This window comes from Protopterus annectens, chromosome 11.part0 (assembly GCF_019279795.1).
Source record: "Protopterus annectens isolate FY-2018-M chromosome 11.part0, PAN1.0, whole genome shotgun sequence".
Taxonomy (NCBI): domain Eukaryota; kingdom Metazoa; phylum Chordata; order Ceratodontiformes; family Protopteridae; genus Protopterus; species Protopterus annectens.
In genome coordinates this window covers 801,806,227-801,819,291 of record NC_056745.1, presented here as the reverse complement: position 1 = coordinate 801,819,291, position 13,065 = coordinate 801,806,227, and the positions used below count along the sequence as shown (strand labels likewise).

The following is a 13,065-nucleotide window of genomic DNA, read 5'->3' as shown; positions in this document are numbered from 1 at the left end:
AAAATTCATTCTATCAAGCATAATCCATCCAAGAAACTTATAAAAAAACAAAAAAGAGTGTCCACCCAAGAAGTTTTATCTTCCTCTCTATGTGAATCAGAAAATGCAAGATATCTCTACTTAATGAGACACACATATACTTACAAGTACACACCACAAATGTGAATCTTTATAAATTTAGTTGCAAGCCTCAGAAAAATGAGTCCCCTCTTTCATGTAGTTGCAATGAGACTGGGGATACTTCTCAGATTATTCTTCTATATTGGCATGCTCACTGCATAAAATCCTTACAATCTGTACATAATTTACACCTTTCACTTCATCTGAGACCTTCAGATCATCATATTAATGTTTGAGCAAATTTTACATTTGACATAACAGGTCTGTCTTTTTTTTTTTTTTTTTTTTAGCATTTTCCCACATTAGATGTCTTATACCCAGTATAGTCCTTACAAGATAATATAGCATATTATATATACATATATGTTGTTTTTAGTTTTGGCATATCTTAGACTGCCTTTCCCCTCCACTGTGGCAATATGAAGGTGTGCCACTATATCTGCTTGCTTATGCTCCTTTGTTGACCATGCCATACATCCTATTTCTGTATTAATGGTGCATCATTCATTTTTTTGTAGCTTGCAGCAACATTCTAGCAATACAATTTGCTTTCTTTGGAACAAGCTTCCCTTTCTAGACATCTATAACCACATCCATTTCTCTTTTTCTCTCTCTCTCTTCTTTCTTTTTTATGATTTTACATCTATCCCATTCTTGCTAACAAAATTTTCTAACTACATTCTTGCAAAAATAATTCCTTTGCGAACATTGTAACAACCTGTTGTTTATCACTTACATACATGGACTTCTTTTCTACTAATTTATTGCGTAGCATAAAACTGTTAAAAACTGCAATTAAATTTAACATCATCACTGAAGTTTGCTCTTTGCTGATGGCATATTTGCTTTGCTTTTGTTCCAGCTACCTTCACAAATGATGTATTTCCATGTCTGTATTGTTGCATTCATTGCTTGGAATGATTTATATGTACTGTACTGTGATTTTATTGCTTGTTTACATGCTTTTGTGTATGATAATTGCTGCTTTTTCATTCTTTGCTATATCTCCTCACAGGATTCTGTTGGAAAAGTGATCTGGCTGAGTTTCTTGGGCTGGTCGCCCTGTTTCAAACAAAATGTCAAATGAAATATAATGTGTAGTGGTATATGAAATGCGCAAATACAGGACTGGTCATTAAATGAACTGACCACTGAGTCAGTGTCCAGTTCATTTTATATTTCATATTAGGTGAAATTAGTAGGGTCTGAAATTTATTCATGGGCTGCCAAGTATGCCTTAGGATGAGGGGACTTCTTAATGGTGTTTTGATAACATCTAGTAAAGCATTACAGGTACGGTTACATCAATAAATTTTGGATCGGAAGATATGAGTTTGTGTTAAAAAAAAAAAATTCCTGTTTTGAAAACTACATGTGTTGACCAGAATAAGTACACAGTCCTAAATTATTAAATTGGTCATATTTTGTCCTTTTAGCTAACAAAATGAGTACCTGCTCCATGAGATTTACTCACATTTAAATAACACTGCTGTAATAACAAACAACCATCTCATAACTGATATAAAATAGGATTAAATCAGCTATTTCTGGATGGTAAAATACAGATAGGTGTATTATAAGCAGCTTAACATAACAGAACTTTAATTTACAGCCTAAATTAAGAATGCTTTTTGAATATGGATTCCAGTGTCATTTTTGATGATTTAATAGTTCATTAGGAAATACTACAAGTGTTTGCAAGTAGAGACAAACACCTTTGTAAAGAAATACACAGTTATGTTCCAATTATTATATCTTTTTTTGCTGGATGGTGAACTTAAGTAAATCAATAATTGTCTTTAGTATTCCTGGATCAGTGATTATGTATAACTTGTCATGGATAACTGCCTGAGATCCCTGGTATAGTGCAAATGTGGAATATTATAGCATTTCTAGTAAACCTGAGAGCTTTACAACTATGCGTTTGACTCAAACTGAAGTTAGGTCAAAATGGAATCAAGAGACTAGTATAAACGAGACAAATCCCCACAGAAGAAATGTTATAGTTGCGCATGAATACAGGGGTTTAATGACTGCATTTTCCTTGACTGTGAGATGGTACATGGTGTAAGGTAAGCAAACAGCACACAATGCAAAACAAAACTGCGGATGCAGACAATTTCCTAGGAGTTATTATGAGCTGATTACAACCACAGGAAAAACCTCTTGATATTAAGTGAAAATAAAAAATTAAGTTAAGCTGAAACAAATCTCTAAATGGGCAGAGGGTCAAAAATGTTTGCATTTTATATGTGCAACATATGCTCAGTAGCAAGAATTTTGAATTCCGCTATAACCTAAGGAATTAATGATGTTAGAATATTGGCCACTTCCAATGTATTATTGCATTCAAGTCTAAGTCCCTTTTTTGCATTTTCTTTTGTTAGCTGTTATTAGTTTAAGTCAATAGGCTATGTAATGTCTAGTCAGCAATAACTAAGGAATAATCAAACAGTCTGTGCATTGTTCAGTTTTTGCACGAGAGTGCTATAGTTGTGACTTGGTGCAAAGTTTGTGGGGATGTATTGTTCTACATCAAACAGACAAAATAAATATCAATGCCCAAAACATCAGTGCATTAACGCTAACAGAAAATTATTAACAGCTTACTGCTCTGAGTACTAGTCTAGGAGCATGCAAAATGAGAAGTAAGTGTTTTTGCAGGGGACAAGCCTCCCCTGCACTTGCACATCCCCCTGCTAATTATATATATATATATATATATATATATATATATATATATATATATACACATATATACACACTAACTCCAACAATGTGCAAATCCCTAGGGAAGGTGCATATTCCCCTAACCAAGGATTGTTAATGTCACACACCTGTTGACCAAGCAGATGCTGACTTTTGAGCATTTTGCTTAAAAGTACTAAACTCCCCTTACATATGCAAACACATATATACATATATATTTATTTATATATAAAGATATAGATATACGTTTATACATATATACACATATTCCTATATGTATACATTATTTATTTATATATATATATATATATATATATATATATATATATATATATATACATACACATAGGAGCACTCATAAAAGGTGCAGTGCTTATGCAAAGTACTAATTAATGCCTGCTACAGTTTATATTAGACAACCACAACCGTCTGTGTAATGTAAAATAATGCAGCAGGTAAAAAGAACTCAAACCAGGGATCCACATATTTAATGAAGCAAACAAAAAAGCTATGGCATACAAAAAAACTGTAACATAGATTTTAAAGATAACTTCTGGTTAAGCCTTTATAATCTTTAAAATCTATGTTACGGCTTTTTTCTATGCCATAGCTTTTTTGTTTGCTTCATTAAATACGTGGATCCCTGGTTCGAGTTCTGTTTACCTGCTGCATTATTTTACATTACACAGAAGGTTGTGGCCATCTAGTTGCTCGTTTTTCAGGTGTTGGTTGTGCGCTTGTTTGTGGATATTTTACAATTTATATTATGTTTATCTAATTTCTTTTAATATCTTTATAATGGCTTGTTATACATCTCAAATATATGTTTTTGTATTTAAAAGGAAAAAAACATGTATGTGTGATTCATAATTAGCCACATTCTGTAAAGCACATAAAAATAAAAAGAAACACTATCTTATGTTTGTTGGTACTTTGCATAAGTTCTACACTTCTCTGAACACCCCCTTACCCTCTTATATACCAACACAAGTGCACACAAACACAAACCCGTGCACACACATACACATTCCTCCATCTAATTTAGTGTTCTTTCAAGGTGCCTTAGCATATTAGTTTTGCAGTTACATTAAAAGAGATCTAGAAAAGTTGTATAACACAACAAAGCTGACTGAAGGAAAAGTCACAATGCATTGTGCATTCAGCCATTCAATGGCTAAAGTTAATTTCTGTTTTTGGAGTTATTTTCTTTGGGGTATTATTCATGCAAATTACAAATTCTATCCTGTAATGAGGAAAATGAAGTGTATACATAAAACCTGTGGCTATATTACATCCATTATTCAAATAATGCAATAACTCTTATCTTGGCAATGATTTTATTTTTCATATGTGTTATGTGGGTTATTTTTCAAGTGTGTATTACTTCTGCATTCACTAAAACTATTTTTATTTAAAAAGTTGATATACTTATTGAAGTTTGTTAAAGTTTCAACTATTTTAGCTTCTTTATTTGACAAAAGTATCTGATGTGCTTGAAATTTAAGTAAAGGCTTGGCAGAATGAAATACTAATTTTAATAAAAGGTATTTGTTTGCCAACCTTATGTTTAAATCCCATGATTTCTGTATTTAAGGTGTGGTAAGTTATGTATGTATTTATTTAATATATTTTAGTCTTCCTGCATCTGAATTAGTGGTATGTCAAGGCACGCTACTTTTCTACTTATGTTAAAGGAGGTATTCAACTACAGCTTTACTAACAGGAAAAGCTACAGTGCATTATGGGTACAGCCATTCTTGTTCCTGATTTTTAGCTTTCCTTTTAAAAAAGTATTACATTGTATGTCAGGCCTGGCAAGTTGGCATGTAAAAATCTACTGCCAATCATTAGCGAACCGGAGTTCCGCTGTGGCGACCCCTAACTGGGAAAAGCCAAAAGACACAACATACATTGCTCATGGATAACTGCAACAACCTTCATTAATAATTGTTTTAAAATCATCATAAATTTTTTAAGTATTTTTGCCTCTTGTTTTTTCATTTAGATTGTTATACTGTATTCACATTTATTCTTAATTAATTTCCCAGTTTTGTTTTTGTGCTCTGGAGCTTTTTGCAGTTGGTGTTAATGGACTCTTACACTCTGGTTTGAATGTGCAGGTGAATATTGTTCATGTGAGGTTGATAAAAAATTACTAATAGTAGTAAAATCCTTTCTTCCAGACTTCTAGCTGGAGTTTGTTCTCTGTAGTTTAGCTAATAATTGTTGTTTGGGTTTTGTAGTTAAGAAGTAATTGGTGTTTGGGTTGCAGGTTGTGCAACATATACTCATGATCACTTAAGTTAGCAATAGGATGAAGCCTACATGAGCTAATAAAAACACATTTGAGTTAAGTACTGAATATCCCACAGCCTGAACGTTGATTATTACTATTACGCATTGTTATTTTAAATGTATTAGTCATGTGAAAGCAAATATTTGATGGGAGATATGCTTTAAAGAAGTTCAGCATTTTGGTTACAGTGTTTAAGGAAACAGTATGAATTGTTTGAATAAATATTTTCCTTTATACTGCAATAGCAACCAACTACCAATTTGGGAAAACATTGTTCTTCTTTCAGCTTTTCCTGATTAGGGGTCGCCACAGCGGATCTCCGGTCCACTAATGATTGACAGTAGATTTTTACAGTGCAGAGGTGCCAGCTCGATGCCCAACCTTCAATGAAGGCATGCCCATTCACGTATTTCTTTTAAACTCCACTCGACTGCGGGGAGGACATGCAGACTCCACACAGAAGGCGCTCCAGCTGAGAATCGAATGGGAGCACCTCTTGCTGTGAGGTGACAACGCTACCGCTGCACCAGTTGGGGAAAGCATTAAATATGTAAAATTTCAGGTAGAGTTTTATTAACCTGAGCCACCTGTCACCATAACTTGTTTGCCTGAGATACTTACTAGATGATTCTGAGCTGGTTGCAGTGTAGTCCAACAAACATTTATAAATTTTTTACAGCATACACTTCCTACTAGTTGTGCATAATTTGTAATGAATTCCATGGATTTTAAGTGGCAGAAATATTAACAGCTAGCTATCAATTGGGTAGTAAGAATATATGACAAGTCAAGGCTTTGGTATCAGCTTATACAACCCTTATACCCTAGCAATTCTATGTCAGTAATTTGCTGTGATTTATACAACTGGAAACAATTTAGAATGTCTGTGCTGTCCATTTTCTGTGATGTTGTGACAGTTGCTAACAAGCATAGTTGTTAACATTTATGACAAATTTCATCAGTATCTACAAACAAAGCAGAGAGGATTATTATGGCTCTGTAGTTAGAATTGCCCCAAACTCAGTGAGCAGCATTGCAAGGACTTTGTCATCATCAGCTGTTAATACATGAGAGATCAGAAACCATAGCTTTGTTGTAGCTCTGTTCCTCTTTTGGAAAAGTAGATGTGAAATGCTCAAACAGAATGTTCTTCTTGACACATTATATGAGGGATTGAAACAGAGTTGCATATAGGACATGGCAAAAATATGACGTTCAGTGAATTATTCATAGTGACACTCTATAACTGACAGGAAAAATAGTTTGCTGTGACTATAAATATAGCCAAACAATTTCAGAAACCTAAAGCTACCTCAATTGGTTGTCCTATACCTGGATTTGTGTATAACTAGTCAAATTCTGGTCTGTGTATAGCAAGTCAATTTCTGTTTCCTTACACGAAACTCCCAGGAAATTGTTGCATCATGATTTCAACTTATTCATCAGTAGTAATTCCAAATTTTGGGACCATTTTCTTTGTGGGTGTATCATCATGGAATTAGTTTATATAATGACAGGTCTGTGTTTAAATACATGTAGAGTTAAGCTGAGGTAAATGTTTTTTATTCTTCATTTCATGTGGTTGAAGATTTGACTGTTTTTCACCTGTCTGAAAGTTCAGCAAAGTTTTTCATGATGAACCATTAGGGAAGTGCCTCATTTCCATAGCTGTATGCATATATAGTTCACATGTGAATCACTGAATTGGCAAAGCAATATCCATAAAATGCTGAGGTGCCATTGCCATTATATTCTGACAATAGATTCTGAATTCTCCAAAATTTATTTAGTTTTATAATTTTCTTTAAATGTTTTGTTATTATGTTTCTTTTCTCTTAAGTGACAAGTTCTTATTGCACAGATGAACCTTTAGTATGATTGCCTCATGTTGTCCTAGGTGATGTTAATCCTGTTATGTTGCACTGCAACTGATATCATTAAGTTATGGGGCTAGTATTACAACTTGCACAAGCTGTATAGCATGAAATTTGGTCATCTTGCCAAGCAGAATTATTTGTTTTATTTCACCTTGTATTCATACAGGGTTACATTCAGTGGTACCAGTATCAGTGGAATGTTGCATTCTGAGCATTTATTGCCCATTTGTCCCAAACCTTACGCCAAAATATGCAGTCACTGCATTGCATTGCTTAAAATGGCCTCTATCAGAGGACTGTGAACCTATGGGTGGCCATGGTGGTGCAGCAGTTAGTGTTGTCACCTCACAGCAGAAGGTTCTCCGGTTTGATCCTCAGCTGGGGTGCCTTCTGTGCGGAGTCTGCATGTCCTCCCTATGGTCGCGTGGGTTTCCTCTGGGTGCTCCAGTTTCCTCCCACATCCCAAAGACATGCTGTAGGTGGATCAGACACTCTAAATTGGCCCTAGACATGAGTGTGTGCATGTGTGTGCCTTCCGTGGAAGGTTGGGCGCCGGGCTGGCAACTTGACACCATAATACTCTACTGCCAATAATGAGTGAACAGGTAATCCGCTGTGGCGACCCCTAACCGTGAAAAGAAGAAGAAGAGGATTGTGAACCTATATGGTCTGCTCAAGTATTGCAACTAGCCCTAGACTGTTGCCTACTTCTCCTTCCATCATTGGAGGCAAAAGATGCATTAAACATCTCCAAGGGTTTAGTTTCTGCCATTCATTCCAGTAACTGGTTCCACATGTTAGTCATCCTGTCTTTGAGAAAGTACTTTCAAAAGCCTCTTTCACCCCATTAGTGACCTAATCTTAAATGGATCTATTCTAGCATTTTAAAGCAATATATATCATGACAGGCATACTGCAGATCAGCATAATTAGATTTTTTTTCATTTCTCTTTTGCAAACAGTCTACAGTCTCTTACTCCCTCAGATGTGGGGGCTCTTCATTCAACCCCTCCTCTCTAACTATACTATCTCTGGGGCTTTACCATCTTGGAGAAAAGAGAATAACTGTATTTGCCTTTTCTTCAAATTGATGCAACCATGGAGGTCACAGAATTAGAAATTAAGGATGAGGGCCCATAGTCCCCACAATGAAGTATATGCCCCTCCCAAGTGAAACACTTTCATATTACTTCAATTTATTGATTTTTGTGCACTTTTCATTTTAGGTGGTCACACAGTGTGTGTGGTACATTTACCTTTTGGTGTTTGACACTGGCACTTCAAAACAGCCTGACTCAAATTGTACAGAGTAAATTAGACACCAATCAAAGTCCTTCCTCACACCCCAGAAAAAATATACATACAGACACACCATTTTAAGGGACGAAGAAGAGGGAGACTCCAAATTAAAAAAAAAACAAAACAAAAATAGGGGTTTAGTAGTAACACCAACTTTGTAATGTAACGATTTAAAACGTCGGGACCCATTAGACAGAGTCTCAAAAGGCGGAGACTGAATGGCTGAAAGATGGCACGGGCATATATCAAGTCTGAGATGCCATTTTTCAGAAAATTCCATTTTCTCCAAGGTAGGGTGATGCCAGAGTTGTTATGAGGGAGTGCAGAGGGTCTTGCTCCCCCTCACAAAAAGAAGTTTTAAGGAGAAGAGCGATTTTTGAGATTTACTCTTTTCTGGGTTTTCTGTCTTTTTATTTCAGCTTTTTGTAACTCGGCATTTCAAGTGCTGACATTTCAATAGGGAGACAGTTTGTAAAGTCATAAAAAACACATAATCTGGAAATGTCAAGAATATTTTAGAAATTGATGACCTTATGATTAGAAATACTGACACAGCACTCTCGGGTCTTTTGCACTGAAAAAGTCAGTCATTCTCTTGCCAAGGGCAAACATTGATGCAGCAAATATGGTAAAAAGACTGCAGGATAGATTTCATTTAACAGTGTGTCACTCATCTCTTTGTACATAGAAGACAAAGCAGTCGGGGTAGTTTGTTTAAGATGCTTTATTACATGGAAACACATCAGGATGGATAGCAGCATCATTAAATATAAATAAACTGATTAACAGACAGACGTTGCATACATACATGCTTACATCTAAACAGCTAACTTCAAAATGGCACTCTGACTCATACACTTGTGCAAGCCCCTAGGAGACTTCTTAAAGAGATATACACACTGATCTAAATCCTCCCTCTTAAAAAGAAGATTGCCCTTGATTAACATAGTATTTCAGTTTGACATGCATTAATATAGACATTTAGAAACAAACACAATGTTCATGTCCAAGTTGCCATGCATCTGAAACATGGTTTGGAGAGGCGATCAGATCTCATAACATAACAATCAGGACTAGGTTTAGCAACAGAGACAGTCTTTGGTGAACAGTTCCTCATCACAGGAATGGAAATGTTCTCTGGAACTTCTTCTGGAACTGAAACACTGGATAACTCACTCTGAGATGAAGAGCCTTTCTCACAGGATATATGCTGTGGCATAGGCTCAGACACTGGTAGCAAATGTCTCTGATTCTGCCTAAATTCTGCTCCTTGTGATTCCACAATGTATGATCTTGACTCTGGGCAAATATTCTTCATGACTCCAATCTGATCATAACCTCTGGATGTTTGCATCCTTACCACTTCTCCTTCTCGTAATGGATTGAGTGGTTTGCTGGACATATTGTAGTAGGACTTGTGGTTTACTTCTTCAACAAGTTGGCTTTGACTGATTTGTTGTTCTTGACACATGGAACCAACAATTTACTGCTGATTGGTACCTTGGTTCTGGTTTGTCTTGACAGAAGTCTCTGAGCAGGTGAACCAAGATGTTTATTATGAGTAATGTTTCTGAGAGTCACGAGATTCAGGAAAACATCACTATTGTCTCGTTTGGAGTTTTGTAGTAACTGTTTTGCACTTTGAATTGTGCATTCTGTGTGCTCTGCCAAACCATTGGACTGAGGATACTCTGGGCTACTCATGACAGGAGTAAAGTCTCACTCTTCTGCAAACTTTTTGAATTGTAGGCTTGTAAACTGTGTGCCATTGTCAGAAATAACTTTGTGCAGACTTGTACATGGTAGTTCAGGACTCTGGTTCAGCTGAAGTGGTTCTTTCTGTTGATGTGACTTAGTACTCTTACACACAGAACAAGATGAAAGTGCTCTCAAAATATCTTGTGACATAGAAGGCCAAAATACTAGTTCTCTCACCCTTCTTTTGGTAGAGTCTGTTCCTGGGTGATCTCGATGCAAGATAGAAATGTACTGTAGTTGCATGAACATTGGAACGATGACTTTAGGACCTTCATGAAAATACCATGGTCTGACAAAATCTCATCTCTATATGGAAAATAAGGTTGCACTTCTGGAGGTAAACTAGATTGCTTTGAGGGCCATCCATGGTTAAGAAAGTAGTTGAGCTTCTGCAAAACTGGATCTGTGGCTATATGATGTCCAAGCTCATCAAGACGTGTGGAATAAAAATTTCTCACTTCCATGACTTCAAAATCAAATCTTTCATTCTCATGCTATTCAGTGGTATTTCTGGGTGATCTGGATAACGTATTAGAAAGATAAAGAAGCTTGCCTTTCTTGTACAAAACATTGAAATTATACTTTTGCAATCTCAGCATCATGCATTGCAATCATACGCTTTCTCAAAATAGTAACTAGTGTTTTGTGGTTTGTTTTGATCGGGACAGGTTTACCATAAACATAATCATGAAACTTGGAACACGGCAAACACAAAAAGCTCTTTCTCTTTCTGAGCATACTGCATTTCAGTTTGGGCTAGAGTTCTAGACACATAGGCAACAGGTTGATGCTCTTGTAGAATGACTACACCAAGACCAAATTTTGAAGCATTTTCTGTTTCAGTACATCAAACGCTCTCTGGTGCTGTTCTAACCAAGACCAGGATACATCTTTATGTGTCAGCTCTCCGAAGGGTGTGGATATTTGACTCATGTCTGAAATGAACTTGGCTAGGTAGTTAACCATGCTAAGAAAACTTTGCAGGGTTTTAACATTGTCTGGAGCTGGCATCTCAAGAATGGCTGTTTACTTAGAAGGGTCTGATTGCAGGCCTGAACTGGTGAAAAAATGACCAACATAAGTGACTTCTCATGACCTGAATTTGCATTTCAGAGGATTCAGTTTAAGATTCACCTCACGGGCTCTTTCCAGAAATTTTTGAGGCTTCTGTCTTGCTCATCTTCACCATTGCCTCCCAGTAGTATGCTGTCCACTATAATAGCACAGGGATATCCAGAAAAAATTGCTCCATTGCATGTTGAAAGACTTCACTTGCAGAATTTATCCCAAATGGCATTCTCAAAAATCTGTACCTGCCAAACAGAGTACTGAAAGTAGTGAACAGTGAGCATTTCTTGTCAAGCAAAATTTGTAAAAATTAACTATTTGCATCTAAGACAGAAAAACAGTTTCATTTGGCATCAGAGCTGCAACTTCTTCGACTATACACATTGGATGATGAGGTCTTTTTACAGCTTTATTCAAATCTCATGGATCAATACATATTCTGATGTCATCTGAGCTTTTCTTATGAGCTACCACCATGGAAGATACCTATTCAGTTGGAGTAGATGAACCAAGTGCACAAATCACACCTTGTTGCACCATTTTATCTAGCTCAGCTTTAACTCTGTTCTGCATGGCTGTTGGAACTTTTCTGGCTGGCCTGACAACTGGGCTGAAAGTTCCGTCTAACTTCATGGAGTACACAACTGGAAGCTCGCCTAGTTTGCCTTCAAAAAGATCAGCATAGGTAGAAAAAACAGACTGGGTGAAATTAGAATAGTGGTCTTTTAAGCTAACAAGGTGAAGTTCCTTGTTAAATGAAAGCAGTCCCATTTTCAAACTGTCTCTGAGCCCTAATAATGATTGGACATGCGTCTTGACCACATAAAATAATAAGTCATAGCATCTTCCAGCACACTAACATGAAAGCATTACTGAGCCTTTGGTTTGAATCTCTTCACCACCATATGCAACAAGCTTTGCACACTTTGCCAAATCAAGCCTTTCACCAGCACTCTAGCAAATGTTTCTGCAGACATAACATTGTACTTTGAGCCTGTGCCAGCTTTGAGCTCTATGTGTTTGCCATTTATCCAAACAGTACAAAATACTTCATTCTTGGCCAATGAATCAACTGCATTGACTGTTTCACAAAGCACTGACACATCATCAGTATAAAAAGAATGAGACCCTAGGTCATGGCTTTCTAATTGATCAACTTGTTTGTTGAAATAATCCTTTTTAATAAAAGAATGTGTGGCTTTTGATTTACAAAATCTTTTGAAATCATTCCACTTGTTACATTATGGCATTGCTGACCAAAAGCTAAGCATTTCTCTCTTTTAGATTCATGACTGCTACCACAATTGTGAACTGGGTAATGAAATTAGATATTGGCCCTTGTTCACCCTTATGCTTATTTGCTGGCTCACCCTTGTGCTTCACTGAGGCTGTGCGATTTCTAGATCTTGTTAAAAAGCTCTGGGGTTTACAGTGAGTGCTGCAGGGGCTACAGTTGCTGCCATGCACTTGGGCCTGTTTCTCTTAACCATGTGCTGCTTGCTAGCAACATGAGGCTTAGAAGTTACTGGAAATATGCATTTCTCATTTGTAAGCATATGTGTGTGCTTTTCTATAAGCTCATATATCTGAGAAATCCCAGTGGCCTTATTCAATGTTAAATCACTGTCACAAAGCAAAATCTTTCTCACAGTATCATCTTTAATACCACACACAAGTCTGTCCTTTACCAACTCATCCTTTACATCACCATATCTGCACATTTTACCCTTATTTCTCAACTCAGTTATATACGCTGCAAATGTTTCACCAGGCTTTTGATCCCTTGTATAAAATAAATGCCTCTCCATTGTAATTTTTGTCTGGGGGTTACACATTTGTCAAAGTTTATGTTTTAAGCACTCAGGGCCCTCCCTTGACTCAGCCGGTACAACAATATGATGGTTTTCCCCCTCTCCTGCAAAGATAGTGGGTGCATAC

General features: G+C 36.5%; 1 protein-coding gene across 3 annotated transcripts in view; it reads left to right on the top strand.

Moving 5' to 3' along the window:
- DGKI (diacylglycerol kinase iota) overlaps nt 1-13,065 on the top strand; it is a 5,490,864-nt gene that overhangs the window by 726,073 nt on the left and 4,751,726 nt on the right. The gene's annotated exons all lie outside the window — the stretch shown is intronic.